This window comes from Anser cygnoides, chromosome 9, assembly GCF_040182565.1.
Source record: "Anser cygnoides isolate HZ-2024a breed goose chromosome 9, Taihu_goose_T2T_genome, whole genome shotgun sequence".
Lineage (NCBI taxonomy): Eukaryota > Metazoa > Chordata > Aves > Anseriformes > Anatidae > Anser > Anser cygnoides.
In genome coordinates, this window is record NC_089881.1 from 7,095,385 (window position 1) to 7,120,260 (window position 24,876).

The 24,876-nt window shown below is 38.0% G+C and overlaps 1 protein-coding gene across 10 annotated transcripts in view; it reads left to right on the forward strand.

Moving 5' to 3' along the window:
- Positions 1–24,876, forward strand: part of SPSB4 (splA/ryanodine receptor domain and SOCS box containing 4) — a 341,175-nt gene that overhangs the window by 212,710 nt on the left and 103,589 nt on the right. For 2 of the 10 annotated variants that reach the window (XM_067002454.1, XM_067002457.1), the window contains one exon: positions 19,781–19,844. The exons of the other annotated variants lie outside the window; for them this stretch is intronic. The gene's annotated coding sequence lies outside the window, so the exon portion shown is untranslated. Of the gene's footprint in view, positions 1–19,780; positions 19,845–24,876 lie in introns of those variants that run through there. 10 annotated transcript variants of the gene reach the window in all.

Sequence of the window (24,876 nt, forward strand, 5' to 3'; positions counted from 1 at the left end):
TTGATGAAGGTCATAACAAAGCTAATCAGCCTCTTATTTTTATTTCTTACTCACTTCAGCATGCAACTTGGTCTGGCAAGGAAAAATTAAATGTGTAGGGAAACCAAAATTACCATATAGATATTTTATCAGTCTGGCACCTCGCTGATAAATTGGATAAATCCACAATATCATATCTATTCCACTCACTACTGAAAACAAGCACAAGGCAGGCTGGTTGAAAACAATCATATGAATTATAAGAGGAAAAACTCGCACAGGGTTATTCTTGAGGCACTTGAAAACTATAGCAATGAAGTAGAAAAAAATATTCTCAGTATACAGTGAGAATGAAGCTAAGCATTCCCATTTCACAGAATCATAGAATATACTGAGTTGGAAGGGACCCACAAGGATTATCAAGTCCAACTCCTGGCTCCACACAAGTCTACCCAAAAATTCAGACCGTATGACTGAGAACATAGTCCAAATGCATTTTTGACTCTGACAGGCTTGGTGCTATGACTACGTCCCTGGGGAGCCTGCTCCAGTGCAAGACCACCCTCTCAGTGAAGAACCTTTTCCTGATATCCAACCTGAATCTCCCCTGTCCCAGCCTGATTCTGTTCCCTTGGGTCCTATTGCTGGTCACCAGGGAGAGGAGATCAGCACCTACCCCCCCTCATGAGAAAGATGTAGGCTGTGATGAGGTCTCCCCTTAACCTCCTCTTTTCCAGGCTGAACAAACCAAGTGACCTTAGCCACTCCTCATACGTCTTCCCCTCTAGGCCCTTCATCATCTTAGTAGCCCATAAAGATTACAGCAAACGGTTCAAAGGATCACAAAGGACAATTCAGGCTCCTTACCTGTGTGCTGTAGTAGCACCACAAGTAGAAATACCCTATACTGTTTATCAGGACATGTAGTCTACAGATCACACTATCACGAGAGACAGCAGAGTTGTATTCAGGCACTGGGATGTTTCTGTATTACATGATCCTGCTATAATACAGGACAACAATCCCTTTACACTATGTGTGGTAAATCTTTGTAGGAATATACTGATTTGCAGGAATTTAAATCTTTTAGTCCCTCACCCTATAGGAATACTAAACCAAATGCCATGCCTTGAACCAATAGGCTTGTTTACTGAGGTATCGTTGCATTGAAGTATTATTCCATGGGTCAGCCAGGATGGATGTGTTCCACTTCTAGGTCAGCTGCATTCCTCTATTTAGAAGCTACTCTTTGAATTGCAGTATCGAACATGATCATGTCCTTGGGTACAAGCTGGGCTCTCAAATTCAGACTCTAGATTTAGACTGCCTGCTGAACTACTAAAGCACAGATCAGTTGCACAGAACTAAGATGAGACACTATTGTGTGGGTGGGGGCATGTTTGCTTTCTGTAGAATGTCAATATCTCTTTGAAAGGAGCTGTCATGTCTACTCTTTGAGTTTGTAGAACCCCAGATACATGTGACAGGATGCACCTCCTAAAATTAACACGGTAAATAAATACATTTGTGGTGGTGTTAAATAGCTTAAGCACTCATTAAAATCATAAGTGCTGCAAGATTCCAGGCACTTTTCAAATCATAAAGATACGGTCCAGTGAAAAGGAAACTACCACAAAGTTTTCATGCAATAAAATATCTCCACAGGACAGAACCTCCAAGAAATAAAGCAAAGAAAATAGTTTAGCCACCTGTTTTTGGCCCCTCTTTCCTAGCAGTTTTTGCCCTGTTGCCTTCCATTGCAAATACCGAAATTCTTCCTTTCCAGTATTTATCACATCTGTCTCTCAGAGAGGAATTGTGAACACAGTACTGAGACAAGAGAATAAATCTCTGAAAAGGCTGGAAGTCAAGATGCAGCTGGGTTTTCACTATTCCTTAATGTCAGTTTGAGGCTTAGTGTAATATTAGACAAACCTTTGCCACAACTAGGCCCATGCATTCAGTTGCTGAGACCTGAGCAATGCAGCATCCAACGTGTTGCTGACTAATTTTCATGCTTTTTTATTGTAAAATATTTCATGTTCTTGTTTTAGTTGCTAGTACGTTATGGATACTTGAGCAAAATACCAAGTCTAATATCTAAGAACAAACTTGAACAAAGATGTTGCAGCATCATGCTATTCTTCAGGATGGCCAAATCTACTGAAGACTAAAAGAAAATATTCATTGGGATGTGCGGCAGAAAACAAATAGTGAATTAATTTAATGTGCTTCTGAGCTCACGTCAGCTCGCTGTAGTTGAGCAAATTCCTCAATCATTTGCACAGAAGTTCCAAAGAACAGTGACTTAGATATAGAAAGTATGAGTAATGTGCCACACCTCTATAAAAGGGACAGTATTCAATGCCTCTCAGTGGGAGTCTGATAATAAACTTTAGACTTGCTTCCACTGTAGTGTAAATCAGATTATCTGTTATCTGAAAAATGCTGTGAGGGTACAACCTTCCAAGGACACTAAAAATGTGTGTTGCTTGTATATCATTTAAGGGAGAACCTTCAGTCGTTCGTGGCCTGGAAATTTGCACCAGTAAAAAGTTTTCATCAAGGAAACCTCAAAAGCTAAAGAATGTTACTGTAACTGCTGCACACACTGAGGGGGTTATTTCACCCTCGTGCTCCCTTCCTGATCAGCTATTCAGATAGTGTCCTGCTGCCAGCTCCTGCCTGCGATCACTTGTCTGCTTTCTCACTCTTAAGTATTTACTATGTATTCCACTTCGCCAGCGCCATCCATTCAGCAGTGCTGACAAGGAAAATGCTCTACCACAGCAGACATCAGTGCATTAGGAAATATCCTTTCAATTAACCCACGTCATGGTCTGATTGTGTTCATTCTAGGTATAGGTAATCTACTGTTGAAGAATAGCTTTTAAACAATAATTCACAATAAGAAATGACTGCGTGTGGTATTTTGCCTTTAAGCCAGTATCATATAAGTAAAAAAGGGAACATCTGTACTAAAAAGGTAGGCTAGGCTTCTGGAGAAGAATTTTCTTTCCTCTGTGCTGTTCTGTTGATGAGTTTGAGCAATGACACAAAGAAAGAAGGGTGAGCTTACTCAGAATGTAGTAGGACTGTCCTCTAATACTACATATAGTGAAAGCTAGATCTAATTTTCTGTAATACATTTGCCTTAAAGGACAAAAACACTCTGAGTTACAGTACTTACTGAGAAGAATCCACCCTGTGGCCACGATGGCTGTGGGAGCTTAGGGAATGGGAAGTGGAGGTCAGCTGCTTATAGCCACGGGTCTTCTGCAGATAGAATGGAAATGAAAATAAAGAGAAGAGCATTGGATGAATGATAGACTGGATACGAAGGATGGCCATAAATGGGGAACAGTCCTGGAAGAACTAAGGTATCAAGCACTGATGTGCACTGTAACTGATTTGTTCCTTGATCTTTCATCAATCTCTGTGTCTGTTTCCAGAGTGGGGGATGTAACACTCAGTTGCATAAATTTTGCTGACTGTTTTGATGATCCCGTAGTTTTGGGGTCCATAATATTGATGCTTTCTGACTTTCTAATGAAAATCAGCAGAGGGGTGTCAGTTTCTTTTGCTATAAGTATGCACTCAGTATCCCTTAAAATATAGTATGTTTGTTATTGCCTAACATTTGCATTAGCAATAATAACCACAACAAATAATCTCAGGCTATAAACCAATTAGAGGAACATCTGCCAGAAACGCTTCCTGTGTGTTCTGTTCTTATAGTATCAGTAATAAGCACTCCATGGTAACACTGGCTCACAGCAGACACGCTGGGTAACCTGTGATGCACTGTTACAAAAATTCTCAATAGAGCTTTATTTCATACAGTTTAAAGCATAATATCCTTAGCTTTATCAAGTATGTTTCTCCCTTTAAAAATTTTTATTTATTTTTAAATGGAGCACTTCCCAACTTGTGGCTTTTTTGTAGCTCTTTTTCTACAGGACTTCTTTAGATAATCCAGCAGGTTATTTAATATAAAGATTAATTTACAAGGCATGCTGAAAAATCTAGATCTTGCTTCTTTGCTCTGCCTCACATGGTCCTTGTAGTCTTACACTCTCTCCCTAGCTTCACTGGTCAGCATTTTTTGCCTACGTTTTACCATATTTCTTAAAAAAAAAAAAAAAAAATAATACTGTATCTTTACAACAATTTCTTTCTATACTTTCTGTGTTGAACTCAGAAATGGTTCAACTATGAAATCATAGTTGAACTGAAAACTGTTTCTTATGAGAGTAGCGTTCCTTCAGATTGTAAAACAATATTTTATAGCTTGTAGAAGTTATTCGAACAGCATCAGTTGTGCATTTAGAAATTAGTTTCTTCATTTCTCTTGTCACACAAATGGTAGCGCTGTTTTCACTGATTTGCATGTGAAAACATCCTAAGAAAGGTAGTGATGATGCTTCTGTTTTTGAAGATGTAGGCCAACTTGTAAAGATGAAGTGCTTGCTATCAGCTTTCTACATCTATAGAATGTCAAGTCAGTGACAGGTAGTGCATATCTTCTACTGTAACCACAAAAAAAGTAGATGAGATTCATGCTTTTTCTTTGGGTAGAAGCATGATACAAAAAAACTTATACTGGCATTTCTTCATGCAAAAGTATTACCTTTTAGATGATATCTGACAGTGATTTTTCTTGTATTCATATGAATGTAGAGGGTAGTGTCTTAATACTATTTTCGCTTTAACTGCAATATGTAACATTTCAGTATTTGGAATTTTGAGCATTGTAATTTCCTGATATTTCAAAAGGAACATAGCAGCAATATGCTTCCCAAGGACTTCATAGTAAGGTTGATGATTACTTATCTGTAATTCCAATCATAGCTTAGAAAGGACTGTGTGTATCTCTCTAATATGAAATACTATATGAATTACTATATGCATCTTTAAAATCTTTTCTTAATACCCTTTTCTCACACATGCATTTTTAAGCAGATACAATGTTAAAAAAAAAAAAAAAAAAAGACCAGAAACTTTACACAGGGTATGATATCTATTAGAGATAAATTGGTGCTAAAATATGAATTCTGTGCTTTGTTGATGACTTTTTTCCCACTGTTTCTGCAATGAGTTACTGTGAAGCATCATTATCGGTTTTGCTCAATCCAGCTAGAGTGACATTTCGCTTTCTGAAGGCTGCATCATACATTAGTAGCATAGTTAAAAGTAGCACATTCAGAGTAGCTAGCTGAGTACGGCAATGTATTTGATCAGTTCGTGTGGCTGGGTTTCTGCAGGAACTGGAAGAAGCATTTTATATATATATATATATATTTAAGATTGAGTTGTGCATTCACATTTAGGCAAACATAGTGCACTTGCTTTATGACCATGAATGTGCTGCACCTGATCTTTGAATTTCCAGAGCTGCAATCAGAGTATCCAGGTATTGTACAAGAATCAATACAGCATGTTTAGGGATAAAGAAAGCTGAGATACGACAACATAAAGAAAAAAGGTGGAATCTAAAAAACAAAAGGAAAGACAAACACACTTTACTCTTTCTTTACAACAACCACATAGTTTCTGTAACTTTAAATTGTAAGATTATTTATATATTTCACAAAAGATATTCTTAATTGCAGGTTCCTTATAGTCCACAAAAATCTGTTTGATTTATAGGACTAAAATTATTTAAATGCAATAGAAATGTAACAATAAATGCAATAAATATTTATTTTAAATATCTAATAACCAGTTCCACCAAATACCATGTAAACTATGGTAGAATGTTAGGATTTGGCACCTCTATATTATTGTTATGCTTGTATAAATTTATTCAAAATGTAGAATTAATGGAAAGAATTACTTGCTGACAGCTCCGACATATCATTTGTCTTGCACATTATGGAAAATAATTGTTCTTTTATCTTTTTTATATGGATTTTATGTCATTTAAAGAAAGAAAAACTTAACACAGAAGGTGTTTTTTTTTTCATTATCAAAATAACATGGCTTTCCAAGGAGGAATTTCAGAGCGAATATTTCTGCCAAATGAGTGACATTTTTCAACAGTCACCGTATAGGAGACACATTTTTTGATGTCCTTCATTTTCAGCTTGGGAAAACCAACATGGGTGAAAAGAAAGAATGTGACTTCTTTTGTTTACCAAATTTGTCTCCATCTGACAATGCTTCTATCATGACTCCTGGCAATGATAGCCTTTTTAATTCACTTCAGTTCTTCTTGGACAGCAGTCCAATCTCTCTATGATTGAAGAAACAAGGAAAGAGAACTGATCTTCTTAAAGTTTTCTTGAAGACATGCTATATTTAAACATTCTGTGCTTGTTAGTTGCAAAGGTTTTTGGAACGCACAGATGGAAGACCTTTCTACCCTAATGCATTCAGGTAAACAAGTACACTGACTATGAGGAACGCTACACTGGAAGCACAACACGGCACAGAGAAAGCAGTCTAGGAGGTTTCTGGAGAGCGTGGGAGATAGCTTCCTGACGCAGCTGGTCAGTGAACCTACCAGGGGTGGTGCCCCGCTAGACCTTCTCTTCACAAACAGAGAAGGACTGGTGGGAGATATGGTGGTCGGAAACTGTCTTGGGCAGAGTGACCACGAAATGGTAGAGTTCTCTATTCTTGGCGAGGCCAGGAAGGGGACCAGTAAAACTGCTGTATTGGACTTGCAGAGGGCTGACTTTGAGCTGCTCAGGACGCTGGTTGGCCGAGTCCCTTGGGAGGCGGTTCTGAAGGGCAGAGGAGTCCAGGAAGGCTGGGCGCTCCTCAAGAAGGAAATCGTGATGGCACAGGAGCGGTCCGTCCCCACGTGCCCAAAGACGAGCCGGCGTGGAAGAAGACCGGCCTGGCTCAACAGAGAGTTGCGGCTTGTGCTTAGCAGAAAAAAGAGGGTTTATAATCTTTGGAAAAAAGGGCGGGCCACTGAGGAGGACTACAAGGATGTAGCGAGGCTGTGCAGGGAGAAAATTAGAAAGGCCAAAGCTCATCTGGAGCTCAACCTGGCTACCGCCGTTAAAGACAACAAAAAATCCTTTTACAAATATATCAATGCGAAACGGAGGACTAAGGAGAATCTCCATCCTTTACTGGATGCGAGGGGAAACCTAGTTACTAAGGATGAGGAAAAGGCTGAGGTGCTTAATGCCGCCTTTGCCTCAGTCTTTAGCGGCAATACCGGTTGTTCTCTGGATATCCAGTGCCTTGAGCTGGTGGAAAGGGATGGGGAGCAGGATGTGGCCTTCGCTATCCATGAGGAAATGGTTGGCGACCTGCTACGGAGCTTGGATGTGTGCAAGTCGATGGGGCCGGATGGGATGCACCCGAGGGTACTGAAAGAACTGGCGGAGGAGCTGGCCGAGCCGCTTTCCATCATTTATCGGCAGTCCTGGCTATCGGGGGAGGTCCCAGTTGACTGGCGGGTAGCCAATGTGACGCCCATCTATAAGAAGGGCTGCAGGGCAGACCCGGGGAACTATAGGCCTGTCAGTTTGACCTCAGTGCCAGGAAAGCTCATGGAGCAGATTATCTTGAGGGTCATCACGCGGCACTTGCAGGGCAAGCAGGCGATCAGGCCCAGTCAGCATGGGTTTATGAAAGGCAGGTCCTGCTTGATGAACCTGATCTCCTTCTATGACAAAGTGACGCGCTTGGTGGATGAGGGAAAGGCTGTGGATGTGGTCTACCTTGACTTCAGTAAGGCTTTTGACACCGTTCCCCACAACATTCTCCTCAAGAAACTGGCTGCTCAGGGCTTGGACTGGCGTACGCTTTGCTGGGTTAGAAACTGGCTGGATAGCCGAGCCCAGAGAGTTGTGGTGAATGGAGTCAAATCTGGTTGGAGGCCGGTCACTAGTGGTGTCCCCCAGGGCTCGGTACTGGGGCCAGCCCTCTTTAATATCTTTATCGATGATCTGGATGAGGGCGTCCAGTGCACCCTCAGTAAGTTTGCAGATGACACCAAGCTAAGTGCGTGTGTCGATCTGCTCGAGGGCAGGAAGGCTCTGCAGGAGGATCTGGATAGGCTGGAGCGATGGGCTGAGGCCAACTGTATGAGGTTCAACAAGGCCAAGTGCCGGGTCCTGCACCTGGGGCACAACAACCCCAAGCAGAGCTACAGGCTGGGAGATGAGTGGCTGGAAAGCTGCCTGGCCGAGAGGGACCTGGGAGTATTGGTTGATAGTCGGCTGAATATGAGCCAGCAGTGTGCCCAGGTGGCCAAGAAGGCCAACAGCATCCTGGCCTGTATAAGAAGCAGTGTGGCCAGCAGGTCTAGGGAAGTGATTGTGCCCCTGTACTCGGCTCTGGTGAGGCCGCACCTTGAGTACTGTGTTCAGTTTTGGGCCCCTCGCTACAGGAAGGACATGGACGTGCTCGAGCGAGTCCAGAGAAGGGCGACCAAGCTGGTGAGGGGTCTGGAGAACAAGTCTTACGAGGAGCGGCTGAGGGAGCTGGGCTTGTTCAGCCTGGAGAAGAGGAGGCTCAGGGGCGACCTTATCGCTCTCTACAGTTACCTTAAAGGAGGCTGTAGAGAGGTGGGGGTTGGTCTATTCTCCCACGTGCCTGGTGACAGGACGAGGGGGAATGGGCGAAAGTTGCGACAGGGGAGGTTTAGGTTGGATGTTAGGAAGTACTTCTTTACCGAAAGGGTTATTAAGCATTGGAATGGGCTGCCCAGGGAGGTGGTGGAGTCACCATCCCTGGAGGTCTTTAAAAGACGTTTAGATGTAGAGCTTAGCGATATGGTTTAGTGGAGTACTTAGTGTTAGGTCGGAGGTTGGACTCGATGATCTTGAGGTCTCTTCCAACCTAGAAATCTGTGATACTGTGATACATGGAGGAAGAGAAAGAATAAATGTGTGGATGGGAGGTGGGGGGCAAAGGAGGAAGAATATTACAAAAATATTCTGAAAATAGAAAACTTGATTAGTGTAAATGTTTCTTCCTGCTCTGTGATCCCTGAATCTCATGAGTATTTTCGTCTTATTGGAGAAGAATATTACAGTGAGGTATCCACCACAGCAGGGTGCCACTCCAGCAGATGACTGTCTATGAACTTAGTGTTCTGGGTAGGCAGGATTTTTTTTTTTATTTATTTTTCACATTTTAAAATTTAATCCATTTACTGCTTTCTGCAGTAATGTTATAAAAAGAGTATGAAACTGATGATAGCGATAAATTGTCTTGTCTTCTCAACAGAATGTGATTCAAAATTTCTCTCTAACTTACAGGAAAAATGGTTCTTATGTGGTACATGCTCTTTTGACAAAATTAGTCAAATTCATCAAAATTTGTATTGAGCTGTAACTTGCATCAATAACTGTTTGAATCAAACAGTGGTAGGAGTTCTCTATTGAATTCCCAACTGGGATTTTTCCTCAGCCATGGATTATTTCACGGTACTGTACTTTTTGTTGGTAGAACTACTCCTTCTATTAGAAGAATGAAAACAAAGCTGTTCATATTTTCTTATTTGTAAGACTGAAAAAATTTAAATTTTTGTATACCTTTTGTGTACTTTTTGTGTTTACGAAGTTGAATCACCTTGGGTCACATTCACTGGAATCTTATCTGAAAGATAACAAAGCTCTTCATTCTTGTTTTTAAAGAACTTTGGAAATTTGAAGTATACAAATAATAATTTCAACTTCTGGAATAGGAGATCTGTTACCCTCTTGCTTAGATACATAAAAATAACTCATATTTAAGTTAGCAAAAGGAAAAGAGTTCTCAATTCATTTTCTGATTGTTTTAATTATGAAATTTTTGTTTTGCAATTTTTCTTTTTAGATGTTGACAATTTTGGATCCCAGTTATGTCACTGGGCTTTGGCATACATACTCTGAGTGGCAGAATAAGCACATTCTAAATATTTACAGGATAAACAAAGCCCTCCCTTAGGAACAAGAAACCTGTTGTGCTAGACATTGACAAACTTGAGCCAAAAAGTGGTCCATTTCACCCTCCCTCCCAGAATTATTCAGTGAAAGGTAGGATTTGCCTAATACCTATTATTCATATTTCCTCAGTGAACTAATACTACCTTTCTGCATGCCTACTGCTTAAGTTAGAGTAAATAAAGCTTAGTTCTAAGGTGTTACTGTAGGAAACAGAAACTCCTTGTTTGAAAGGAATTTAAACTCCATAAATATAGCTAATCTGTCTTCTATCTCAGCCTCCTTGTTCCTAGTCATTCCTAGTCTATCTCTTGTGAGGACTTTTGTTTTGTTTTCTTGTCTTGTAATTCCACCCCCACCCTTCTTCCCCCCAGTATAATTGCAAAACAGAATTTTACCATCTGGTCCAGCGCAGCAGATCTATCTGTAGCACAGCGTGCTGCCACTTGCAGGAACTTTGTTTGAGCCAAATTTAGTGGTGTCATAAATGGTGTAAATTATATGCCAATAAATCAGTGTAAGTGGGCATGATGGCAATTTGGATACTAGAAAGTGTAGGTTATAATAGGAAAGAATCCAGTTTAGATATATAATATAAGGGAATGTTGTATAACTGATGACTTTTTAAAGATATATGTTTAGGCTCTAAAACTACTGTTTGGAAGGCTGCATCCAATGACATTCAACATTACAAAAGATTTTCCCTACAAAGCCCCTTAAAGCTCCACAGTAGCAAAAAAAACAGTGACGTTTTCTAAATGATGACTACAGTGACAAGCACAAAACAAGGGAATGCGAAGGGAGCTGAATGCTCAGTGTGTGAGAGAGTTGGGAAATATTGTTACATGTTATTTTTAAAATTCAGCAGATGGTTTGACGAAGCTAATTTGCTGATGAGTTATGCTTTTCATTTCTATTTGGGAACTGTGTCTCAGGATAATGCTTTATGCTCTTAACTCCCCTAATTAAACACATCGCTTTGGTGTATTACATGTAAACTAAAAAGTTAAAAAAAAAAAAAAAAGTGTGTGTATATTTATAGAAATATATATATATAAAGGTTCAATTGGTCAAACTAAGAACACAATGTTAGGATTCAACAACCCACAGTTCAGATTCTGCAAAAGGTGGATTTATTTCACCTGAATTTAGTTGTCTATTCTTTCTGTTAACCCTGATGGGAAACATGTGCTTCCTGAGGGTGATGTATCCCTTCCCACTGTAGTTTTCTGAAGCAGCCCTTCATGTGACTGAACCCAGCATTCTCTCTCTGTTAGCTAGAAAAGAAGGTGTGATTGCCCCTTAAAATATGTGCCTGACTTTTTGAGGGGTCTTTGATGTTGCCAGCCTGGAACAGCCTATGCTCATGTAGTTTATGATGATCTATTCTATAGCTAATCTTTAAGTACTGGTAGATAACTATGCGTTAGGAAGTTGTTAAGCTTGGATTTACTTCAGCCAGCCAGGGCTCAGAAGGATGGCAGAGGCTGTATTTAGCATAAATGTGACAAAGTACGAGCAGATCTGTTGAGCGAAGCTGCTGGTACTGAAGACCCAGCGATCACAGCATATGCCTTTTGTAAGCCTTTCTCTGGCAGCTATTGTGAACCTCGAACACAGTTGGTGAGGGCTGTGCAGATGATAAGGCAGCTTAACAAGAGGAGGTGATGCTGTGATTTGGTAGGTTCCACTTAAGATCAAGCAAGTGCATCATCAATGAGTATTTGAGTAGGGCTAGGACTGAAACTATGTTGTAAATGTCTTCTAATGCAGTGGGGGGCTTGTATAATCCTCTTGATGAAGAAAAGTTATTGAAATTTCCTTTTTCTTTGGAATGGTTCTCACTTTGATAACGTGAATACTTTGTAGAGCAGCATTGCCTCCTACTTGTACTCGTGATCAGTGCTGCCCTTCTAAGTCTGGGTAGCAGATATTACCTCCATTTTGTTTTGTGTCTCTGTTTCAGACGCTATTTGATTTTTGAAAAACACATACTTTGCTTCTCAAGTATGTGATTTAGTACTTAGAAATAAAGATAAAAGCCTGCCCTTTCAGGCAGCCAGCTGAGAAGGGATTATAACAGACAACAGTTAGGGAACTACTAACATATAGAAACAGTATTTATTTTCCCATAGTAAATTTTAATGTCACTTTTTCTCATCACAACTGTATAGCAGCATAACAGCCCAACTCCAAGGAATTTATGTTAAGTCTTAAATATTCAGCAACATTTCAAATCCCTTCTAAGTGGTATCTTGAGCAAATTGCTAGGCAGGTACTCTGTTTATGACAAGATGATGGAAGAGTAACATGGTTAAAGCCAAATGACAGCAGGCATCCACCTCGGGTGTCATTGTTGTATGTCTGCCCGGCTGCCTAGTCAAAAAGACCCATTCACTTCTGGCATTTAGCTCTTCTCTGTGAAAAGTCTGTGTGAGCATTCATGATAAATGAGGCTGAGGTTTAACAAATGTTCACCACAAGGGAAAACACAATCTTGTGAGTCAGAGCCAAGCAGCAGGTGAAGGTCAAGGAGGAAATGTGCTTTGTTCTGAGAGCTTTCATGGGTTAACTCAAAAGCTGTATGGTTTGCAGCAATTAAACTTCATGATCTCTTATGTGTCTTCCCCTGTTCTGTCTTCATATTGTGTGTGAGGGTGCTCTAATTCTAATGTTATTTAGGAGAGAAATATGGGGTTATCATACAGCAGAAAAAGCATTGCTGCTTAGGAAAACAAACAAACAAAACCCCCACAAAGGAACAGAGAGACAAGTGTGGTTTCTGTAGCACCAGATTGCTTCCTGTAATTCAAAATTAGATGAAAACAGAAGAGGACAGCCCTGGACAGAGGTATGGTCAAGGTGCTACTGCAGGGACAGTAACACTGGCTTTAACCTCTTGGCCCCAGTACTTCTAACTTTACAGAATCACTGAAAAGATCTTGTTTCCTTCTGCAGTACACATGGGCGTGTGTTATCTATGAATAGCTATATTCACTTCTTCAGCGTAGCTGCCTCTTAGATAAAAACAAAACATCCAGGACACAGGGAAAAGATTGATGGGGTATTCTGGACAAAGGTAAGAGCAGCCAGGGTTAATGCTGCTTTCTCCCTAAACCAAGTTTTTGTGTAAAACTGTCTCAAAGGTACTCGGCAAAATGGTTATATTTTCTTCCACTGTACCAATGTTTCACCTGCTTTTGGTAACTTTTTGATACTGTTTTCCATATTTTTTTCTTTAACTTGGGATGAAAATCATAAAATCATCAGGAAAACTATTTTAGATTATACTGACAGCTTTCTTCTGGGCAATTCAAAATGTATCTTATCAGTTTATTAATATGGAAAATTGGATTTCAGTTATATTTTCATTTTTTTTTGTATTTATAAAATATGAACAGTGATTTTTGAATGATTCAAAACAGACAAACATTTTAAACCAATACTACTGTGCTATTTATACCACTGAGTGCTAATTCTGATGTCCTAACTTGTATGTTTATACAGCTATGTGCCATTCATTATTTCAATAGAAATGAGGTTTAGCTTGAAAAAGATTAAGTTAGTGGAAGATGCATTTTCAGTGCAATCACAGGAAAAATGGATGCTTTTATATTTTTGACAACAAAATTATCACTTCTCTCCCAAAATATGGAATAACAGAATGGAGACTTGGACCAGGGTCTTTCCTTGCTTACCAGACTGCCGCAACTATTAAAGCGTCTGTTTTGAATGTCTTTCTGTTCCAGTGAAAACTCTGTCAAAACTGATAATACTTCCTTGAAATACTTGAAGTTCAATAAAATGGCATATTTTGATAATGAAAAGTGTTGTTCAAAAAGCCATCTATTAATGTAGCAGAAGAATACTCATGATTGTCAGCACTACAGTTGTGTTTACAATCTGTTGTAAATTTTCAAATTTGTATACCGAATGTTAAGAAGTTGGTGAGGATTGAGCTGAATTTTCCTCTGTTCAATTTCTGATTTCACAAGTCAGGGGTTTAACTGATTTAAATAAATAGAAGGATTAGCTGAAGGCCTCATGCTGTTCAGTAACTTTTCAGAGTTGCTTGTGATTGATTCCTGAAATCATCTCAAATAGGTCGCACTGGCCTTTATCTTCCTCCTTGTGCTTCATCTGTTGATAATAAAGAACTTATCTGGGGATTTTTATAAATGAAGTCATAGTGTCCTGCATTTTAAATGTCATTTCTAGATTTGCCAGTCAGTATTTCAATTGCTGATCAATATTTGTAGGTATGACCTGAACTGAAAAATTTTATAGCCTAATAGAAATTACGTGACTATCTCAAGGAGAAATTTTGTTTTTCAACTGTGTGTCAGTTCCTGTGTATCATTTTCTGGTGAGATTCACTGGAAGATGTTACACTCTATTTATGCATGATTAAAAGCCTAATCCTGTTGCACATTTTCTGCTTATGCTGTAAGAATGCAGGTTGCTACTGCTCAGATCTTGTGTGTTCAAAGAACTTTATTCCTGAGTGCTGCATAAATGTTGTGAACAATCTGTGTTGTTTAAAGGTCATGGTCCAGGGTTAGAGTGCTGAATGCTATCTATTTTGTCACCATTTAATTTACATTGATTTAAATGGTTTATTATTTATGGTTTATTGAACACTCTTTACACGTTTAGAATTTGCTTTTTGGCTTATTATTAATTTTTAGCCACTGCTGAAAGGCCCTGTAATTGGTTCAGTCACATGCTGCCAGTTACAGAAATGAAGTAAGTATGCAGGACTGTCATGAATAAACAAGCTTATTAGCTTTAGCATAGAATCAAATGAATATTTTTTCCTCTAAGAAGCCTAAAATCCCGTGTTTTTCTTTTTTGTTCATTTTGTTTTGCTTGATTCTCAAAGTCTACTGAAAAGGTAGCTAGGAATATGTGAGTTCTTCAAGCACAAGTTAAACAGTGTCGGTTAGGAATGACAGATTTTGTTAATCCTTTGATGAAAATTGTGAAGTAGGTGAACTCTGAGATCCTTCTTAGGAAGCTACTTATGTTTGCTACATATATTTGTGGGTAGGGCATTACACTGATGTTTTAATATCTCTAAAGGTAGTATTTCTGGAGTCTGAAAAATAAGGTTTCTGATCCTATTGTATTAAGATATATGGAACTCTTTAACACACTCAGAAATGAATTTAAAATGAATGAGCTGAGAGAATTAATCTCTTGCTATTCCTGTCACAAAATCTAAATATGAGTACAATGGATGCTTTCTTTTTTTTTTTTTTTTTTTTTTTGGATAAGGAGATGCAGAAATCAACCCAATGAAATGATCTATATCAGATACTGCTGTCTTGTGTATCTCTAGTCTTATAAGTGACTTTCTCATTTCTAAATATTTTAGCAAAAAAAGCAAACATTTAATGTGATTGAACAGAAAGTAACCCTAACAGATTAAGTGTGTGCTGGAAAACAAAATTTCAAATAGATGATTCTCCCAAACATGTAGAGCACCAGGACAGAGGAAAAAGGTTGGAGTTAAGGACAAATTTAAGAACCATTCTCAGATTTATTTCTGCAATTGCAACCCAATGAAGTGATAATAAGAGTTTGCACAACTCTAAAAATTTGAAAGGGGTTTAGCCATAAATGATGTATTCTTCAGACAGTACTTGCCTGTGTAAAAATAAAACAATACTGTTTCAATTAAATTAACTCCTTTAATACAGTTACTGCTCACAAAGCCAGATATGCCTTTTGTTTTTATAATGTGAATGTTTATCCAGTAAGGGCTAGGCTGAGGTTGCTAGCTAATTGTATACAATAATCACAGAACTCTGAGACAGTAACAGCTGCTACTTTTGATTTTATCAAACTCTCCACAGATACATAGTGAAAACAGTGTTGTTCCACAAAGAAATTAAGGACTTTTTTTTTTTTTTTTTGCCACAGTGTATGGGAACCTTGAGGAATGTTGAAGTTTTAATTATTTTTCAGTGGATGTGATACCCAGTACTTTCCAAAACCCAGCACTCTGCAAGTCTTGATGATTACTAAAATTGCTGGCTTAAATTTTGATATGGAACTACATCTCCAGACAGATATGTCATTTAAAAACCATAAATGCAGCATATCTTTCATGTGTTTGTTCACGGTCATTTGGGTAGTCACTTACCATAGTTTACCCTCTTGGCCTCTTGCTCTCTGGATATGCATGGTTTACTTCTGCTTGCAGTTTTTCATCAGTGACAACAGCTGTTACATTATGGTGCAGAATAACTTCATTAGTTCATTTTGCTTTTCCCAAGGTCTATTAGAACATCACTAGTTTGTGTGTTTGATGTTTCAGTGATAAATCCTTTTCCCTGGGAGGAATTTGTAACAGTACCATTGTTATGTAAGAAATGGGTTAGTTTTCCTTGTTGAACATCTCAGTGAAGTCAGATGCTGAGTTCTGGCATCATATTGAAGTGAGCTGAGATTAAACAAAAAATCTGACTCTGCTTCTAAGTGAAAAGGATGTGAAAGTAATAGTATTCTACCAACTGAAATATTGAAGGGTCTAAAGTTATAAAAGCTTTGGGGTTGGTACTGGCAATGTGTCACTCTGTGAAGTATTCCAGAGATGCTGGAAATGATATTCCTGGAAATAACCATACTGTAATGTTAAAATTTTCCTCTGTTTTCGCATTTTAGCTCCTTGGATGCCATTGCAGTAGGAGATCTGAGTGGTTAAAGAAGGAAGTAACAAAATGTGCATTGCAACTTCATGTTGTAATGATTTTCTTTGAAAGACTTAGTAGTGTTCATATTATTATTATTATTATCAGGGTTACTCTGGGCAACTGAAATGCACCAACAGCTTGATACCTGAGTAGGAAACCTTGCAGTTGATTATGCCACCTGGCACTAGTCTCGGCTGCACTGTTTTTGCAGAGAAAGAATACTGGTCTTAGCAGTGGAATTTCTTCTGGTTTTCTGCAGTATGGATGAGAGTAGAGTTTAACACCCTTGATTACCAATTAGTGGTTGAAATACCTTGCTAGAAAGTTGTCAGTGGCTTCTGTTTTGAAGGTGACTTCATTATCTACAATATAACTCTTAAAATTGGAGACACAGTGGCCATTTGGATAGAGAAACTTTATTCTTTCTCTGAGGGTCTGTTTTGCAGACATCCTGTTTCTGCTGCCTGTTGTAAGAGCTGCTGTCTGCCTGAGCAGCAATCAGATTAGGAAATGGAATACTGTAGTGCTGAGGCCTAGTGAGGGTATTTTGTGAAAGTTCCCAGAAGAATCAAAATTCAGCAAACAAGCAAGTTACACAGCTCAAATCACAAATGAACATATTCTCAAGTGCTAAAAGATTGCTGCTGCCTGGCTTCCCACTGAACAGTGTATTACTCACTGAAATTCTACTTTCAAGTCACACTTTGATGTGCTTCTCTTCTCATGTCTAGTGTTTGCTGTTCCCTGTTTTCTCAGTTGAGCCTAACCTCTGAAATCTTTTATGCAGTAGTTCTCGCCTTTCTCAGGAAATATGCCTCCTAGGTGTTAACTGTTAATTCACATAAAGCCCTGGAACCTATCTGTGCTCTCACCTCAGTTGTGTGAATTTTTCTGCCACTATAAGTCAGTAACACCAGCACTGCAATGTTTGAAGTTGCAAATTTACCAGACCTCCTATTTACCAGGTAGTTTGTTTAATTAATAATTATTCATTTTACCAGAGTCCTATAACACCAGGCCACTCCAGCATCTTCTAGAAAACTCCTATAAGTGGCTGTGGAACTCCCATCAGATTTGATGGTGTGACACAAACAGCTGCATTCCTTGCTAATACTGCCAGCAGTAGTTATTTTTTTCCTTAGGGATACAGTAAGGACAGTGTTACACCATACACAGCCAGAAGAACAATTAACTGCTCACCAGATTCTAGTTCGGATGGTCTGTGAAAACCTTACTCTCTCATCTGCTTTCCTAAAACTTCCACCTTCTCTACCATTTCTTATCTGGTAGATGAGCTTTGCATATCAGTCTGAAAATATATTTTATAAGGAAAGCTAATAAGCACATGAACGGGCTCATTTATACTGCCATGCATGAGGCAGAGCAAAGCCATGAATTATCTCCTGAGGACTGTGCAAAAACAATTTATAGTACAATGTGCTGGGCCTTATAAATAGTTTCAGTTTTACTAGTTATAAATGACTTTGACAAGACACCCCATACAGATCTATTATACAGTGTGTACAAACATCTTCCTAAAAACTCAGAAAAGTTCAGCAGAATATATTGTTGGTGTTTACTGATTCACTGCTCTGCCACTGCAAATGAAGTCTCCTTTAAAGCATTCAGGCAGCATCCCCTCAGCAAGTTACAGCTTTGAGTTTACACCCTACAGCACTTGAAGAAAGTGCATATTTAGACAAAGACAGAACAGCAGATTCACATAAGCAATTTCGTCTAAGGTACCAGATTTGCTGATTTGTTAATACCATTTGCCCACAGCAATTCCATTCTTGGGTTGTCAAGCACATTTGTTACATATGTTCAAGAAAAGACTGTATTAATGAAAAATACCTTATCCTGCAAGTTCTTCCATCTCTTCAATTCTGCACTTAGAGCTGGAGCTTTTGCATACCACCAGTAATTGGTGCCTAGCTTTCAGCATTTTTCACCTGTAGATATTCAAGATTCACAACAAAGGACAGCAATGTTACTAAAGGAAGGAGAAACTAAGGTTGTGAGACAACAGTTACAGGAAAAGGCAGTGTTAGAGGGAAAAATACAAATCTAGAAAAGGTGAAAGCAAAGAGGAATAGGTTCTCAAGTTGGCATAAAGATTGTGGAGGACATGGGTGTCCCAGTTCATAGGAGCACTATATAAAATTATAAGAGAAAAATATATTCGAATTCCGATGGCAAGAGTTTGGAAAATTCCAGATTTTGTATTGATTATGAAATCCTAATGATGTCCATCCGTGTATTCAAAATGAAATGCGTAAATTAAGGATCCAATAGAGAAGAAGCAGGCTTTTAAGCTAAATTTCATATGGAATTGTATCTAAACATTGGCAGTTTTGAATGTAATGATACATGAGCTAAGCCTTCATTGATGTCTGAGAATAGGTAGGAAAGAAATCTGTAGAGTTGTGTTTAGGCCATCTATTGCTGCAACAGAAACAAGCCAAGATTGTCAGTAATACATTTATATTTGCAATCTGCATTTTTTTCACGTTTTCAAATTTGTATGCTGGATGTTAAGAGGTTGAAGAGGGTTGAGCTGAATTTTCCTGTGTTCCATTTCTGATTTCACAAGTCAACATTGGTGCGATATCAACATTCTTCTAGCTACAAGTACAGAGCATAAGGCTGTATGGGCTGCTGTGGGGAAAGCTAACTCCATCCCAGCCAGACCCAGTACAGCCTTTCATCTCCTTTACTGGTACATTCCCAGGGTGCTGCCCTCACAGAAAGTGAGGGGCTTCTGAGGTCATTATGAGTTGGAGCTGTGCAAGGAACTCTACCTATTCCTGTCCTGGCAGTAGCCAGGAGACATTTGTAGAAACACGCCTTCTTTTTTTCCAGGTTGGAAGAAGAAGGCTTTGTGGAATAGTTTGTTCACATACTGATAGGATTTTTCTAAAACTCGACTTATCCTGTCTAACCTGGTTAATACAGACCACAGGTATTTTTTAAAGTTTTTTTAAAGACTAGTTGCTAAGTATGGACCTAGAGATAGGTTGAAATGAGTTGAAATAAAACAAACCCGTTCTGCTTAGTTCTACATTATAAACATTGAAAAGGAAACAAAAATATTTATATATATATTTAAAAAAGACTCACTACTGTATAAATAGATTCAAGATGCCAAAGAAATTATTTCAGCTCCTTTAGCTCAGCTAATTGCTTCTGTTTTTTCTCTGTCTTCTGTAGAAGTCTGTTGAGGTTCTTACTATTCCAGAAGGAGTGCAAACTGTCTCCAGTATTCAGCACTGAGGTACTTTTACCTTTCAAAAACTAGTATGTGCAAGTAAACGCATGCTTTGAAAGCAGGTATTGTTACTGACTGATGTTAGTGGTTTTAAACTTGTAGTCTGTGCTTTAAATGGCACAATGATAGTGCCACATCTGCAGCAAAGCAGCAAACCAACGTCTTGAGAATCAATGAGATACTAGCCAGTACATTCTTGATGAGCTGTTTATTTTTTTCTTCTTTTGCAGAAAAATAGCCATTTGAAAAACTGTTGGACCCAATTCTCAGCTGGTGTTTCTAAGCCCTATTGCATTGATTTTAAACTCTCAAAGGCAATGGAAGCTTTGAGATAGTGACAATACCGATCACAGTGTACAAAGAATACTTCAGATGTAACAGGCTGTAAAACAGCTATATTAAATCTTATGTACAGTGGTTAATGATTCTGTTTGAAAATTGCATTGTATCTTAATGTGCTCTCCCCTTTGCTACTTCTTCTTGAACCACCCAAGAGCCAAAATAAGCCACCTGTGATTGCAGTCTCATAGAATCAGGATAATTGCCCAGATCAGTAGTTACGGTCAACCTACAGACAAATAAGAAAGGAAGGTGAAAGTGTCTGACAAGTGATTTAATGGTTCACCTTTTCATAACTCTTTGCTGTCTGCTTCATGTGGCACTGGGCTTACTGTAGCAGCTTAGAGCAAACTCTGAGGAAGGGGTTGGAGATGGAGGGTGGGGAGCTCTCCCTCTTAGCCTTAAATCTATGGAAGAACATTAAGGCATGCCAGAGGAGACAATTGTATAACTGCTTTTTTCTGGTACCATTTAACTAGTCAGGAGAGTAAGACAAAATCTTCAATGTTCAACGCATCTCTAGCACTACTCTGTATGCTGTCTTTGAAGGAGACACTTCTTTTTTTTTTTAGATCCACTTACTTTGACAGTTACTATTACAAAACATAATCTGGAATCTATCAAATGAAGTGTAAAGATATCTGACATTTCAGCATGTATTCAAATGAGACCCAAACGCAGCTGCCTGAGCATTCACTGGCATGATCAACTGCCATTTTTCAAAGAAATTTGGAAAGAGTTAGAAAATTCATTCTTTCAGTATGACTAATCATGTAAATATTCTCATCTACAAATGTAACAGGAAGGGGTTTTAAAAATTACAGCCCAAGCAATACCGTTTTCTAATATGGCATTAGTGATATTTTGGAATGTGAGATAAATGTTACATTGATCAATCGATTGTCCAGTCTGCAGCCTCATCATTTTTGGTGTGATGAGCCATTTTTTTCCAGGTGTAGGACCTACATCAAATGCAATTATCATTTAATCCATCTTGAACAATATAAAGTGCATGAAGGCTTACTGGATCAATTAAGAAGTTAGATCACTTCATCAGTATAATAATACAAGATTATTTTAAAAACTGATCTCTTTTCTTTTATACAATCAGTTTTGTATATATGAGGCAAAGCTGAGGGCAGACCTAAATTACACATGAAACTATTTTATTATCAAAACAGCAGTCCTAAGATTGAAATCAGGTTATTACTGAGTCAGTTAAATAAACCAAAACATAATATAAACAAATTCCTGTGCACTGTGCCATTCTTTATGCAGTATTTACATCAAACATTTGTTTGTTCTAATTCATAAATAAATTCTAGGCAATTGCCTGGTACTGAAATTCACCTTTCTTATCTAGAGTTTCACCCCTTAATTTGCATAAATGCAGTTTATCAAAGAGTGCTAAAGCAGTCTATTACTATGGAAACTAAGCATCAATTGTTGGTGAATTAATTGAAAGAAGATATCTACAATTACAGAACATATTATGGAAATTTTCAAGTGAACATAATGTTGGGTGGGAGAAGAGTAAATCATTTTGGAAAGGGAGAAATTTTAAATTAATGTATTTAGTGGCCTTTGAGATTTCTACATATAAGTCCTCGAATGGCTTCTGGAATTATTGGCAAGACATGGTGTGTTTTTAAGTGATGTGTTAACTGTAGTAACTAATCTTATTTTAAAATCCCCGGATAACTTTTCTGATGCTTCTCACTTTGAAGTAACTGCAATGACTCTTTTTTTTAATGATTAAACATTTAATTAAAAGCAGTGAAATACACAGCATATATAACTGAACACATGCACAAATAAACCTGGGGGAAAGCATGACAACTTTGACATAAGCTAGTAAAAGGTGGGGTAAAGAATCAATTGAGCCATCAACAGCTGTTTTCTTGACAAGTAGCGTGGAATGAAATGGTCACAAAGCAGTCTTAGTACCTAAGGTGCTATTCAATGAATGTGATTGAAATCCTATTTATAAGACAATGGGAGTCTTTCCATAGACTTCCAGCTGGCTATGAATAAGATCCAATAAGTTTTGTTATGTTTTTCTTTGATTGAAGTGTTCTCTCCTGTGCCATTTTGTCTCATTTAACAATTTTTCTGCAATATAAAATATATCTACAATATAAAATATAATTCCTATCTAAATATAATTAGGCCTGTAACAAGTCTAACACATTTTTGTGTTAGAAAAACCTCACTGAAAAAAAATAATATTAAAGTAGTAGTATTACAGAAAACCATTCAAAATTATTTTAAGATTTACATGAATTCTAGCATGAATTTCACATATGACCTCTGTAATCCTTGTTTTATTTGAACATATAAGTGATGTAGACAGTAAGGAAATACTTCGGGTTTTTTAATATCTCACAAAATTTTATTCTTTCATATGAGTACATAAGGGCTTTTAGTAACTATATGTTTAAAAATAGAAAGTTTACATAGAGGGTTGCTTGATTTATCTCTTTTTTTTTTTTTTAATTTACAGTAATGTTATCTTTCAGTAAATATGGCAAACAGAGGTGCTTGATCTCAAAATCATCTTGAAAGCCATTCTTTTGGGTGCAATTCCATTCCAAATCTTTTGGAAATAATCATTTACCTGGTCAAGCCTGTTGACTTTCTCCAAATTTCTACTTTTTTTTTTTTAGCTTTGACTTTAGATCATTATTTGATCCTCTGAAAACTGTTTTTTTTTCTCCAAAAAGAGCTGCAGTGGATGAGTTTTTAGAAAATCTTCTTCTCTCTTGATTGATAGGTAGCAAACAGCTGTTAAGTTCTGCAGCAGGAGGGCAGGGGAATTCATTTAGAGAGAATTCACATATTTGAGTCTTGGTTTCCCTCTTGTATAGATTTTTATCACAACTTTTGCTAATATAATATCACAGGCATTGCACAGTAAGAACTTGGCAGATATGCCAAGAGGGGTAAGAAAAGTTGGTTTAGTATGCTACATACCAGTATACAAAAGAGATGGCCAGTGTAAGCAACTATACGAATAACTTCTATTTAATAAGACCTGTTTGTTGTCAAGAATGAGCAAGACAAGTAGAAAATAAATTTTGTTATATGCACCTCCAGGAGAGTGCAGAGATAGTTTATAGTTCCTGTATGTCCTGCACAATTCTGTCTGAAGTGGACAGAAGAAATTTCCTTTATATATGTTGTTGCAGCATATAATAGTCTTTGTATTTAAAAATATATCTTTAAAATCTTAGAAAGAGGGAAAAATGGACACAAGTTAGGGGATCATTTGGAAGGTCAGATGAGTCAAGCATCTCTTCTCAGGTAATATGTGATGCTAAGTGATTTCTACCGGAGGTATACTTGAAGAAGGTAGAAATGAGCCCTGCTGTCAGGTTGAGATGGGAATGATATTTCATATACTCTGTAAAGCAATCAATTTGCTTTTTCAGTTTTATACCCAAAAACCTAACTTTGAAGCTTGCTAAGTAAATCTCATCTGTTTTAGTACTACACCTTTCTGTCACTGAACTACTGTGTTGGGTGAGGGAAGCTGGCAAATTTATGCCATTCAGGGGTGTGAATTCAGCACGTACATGTGCAGCCACTTCCAGAGCAGAGAGAGCTGGGAATGGGGCATGTGGAGGAAAACTGGGGGCTGATGGTCTGCCTCATGCAAGCTCAGTAAGGTAAGGGCTAGGTAACCAGGCAGTGCCTTTTATCAGGGAGAGCCACCAGCAAAAGCAGTACCGTGCCCTTTATGCAAGAAGTAAGTATAGGTACTCTTTGCTTCCTAGGGAGCCCCAAAGCATTGTGGCCCCAAGAAAAGTATTACTAGTTATTGAGCAAGGGGAAATTGTTGCAAATGTTGGTACATACACTGACAGCCAGAATTACTGAAAAATTCAATGTGAAAAAAGGTAACCCACTATAGTGAATATGGCACGTAAGGTGCCATGTGACCATAGTCTGCAGTCGGTTGTATGCGCTTTTTATGTGAACAGAATGTTGAAGAGTCTAGGCATATTTCATAAGGAAAAATGCCATGGGTTTGCTGACAAGGAAACCAAAAGGAGTATGTAAATAACCACTAATATTAAATAGAAACAGAATTAATTTAAAATACTCTCGTGTCTGTAATAAAAATATAGTTACCCAGCAGCATAATGCTTCAGAAAAATTGGTATTTCTAGACTGCAGAAAAAATCCAGTTGAGTTCAAGGTTTAATTAATTTTATATACTGATTTATGCTTATAGAAATGGTTTAAAAATATATTCACAAAAATGCAAAACCCTTTTCTTTCTAGATTGCAGTGAAATGAAAGTATGACCTGCCAATTGATTTGGAAAATTACTGAAGGAGTAGAATCTTGAAAGCATTAGTATTTCAGAATAAAATATTTCTCTAAAAATTTAAAATGACAGTAGCTTCAGTTTTGAATCATATGCTATCACTGCCAATATGAGTTATCTGTAGATTCACTATTTACAGGAACATTTCAAACAAAGATAAATACTTGGAAGGAAAAAGCCTGCATCTTAAAATGAGAAATGCTATGTATTACGTTTAGTTTATCAAGGAAATGATAATATAGCATTTTTAGCTCAAAGCAGTAAAGTGATTAAGTGATCTGAACAACTAGTGGCAATATCCATCCTAATTACTTTCCTTTTGATTACATAGTATCTTCTGAAAGCATAGCCTAGCTCATAGCAAAA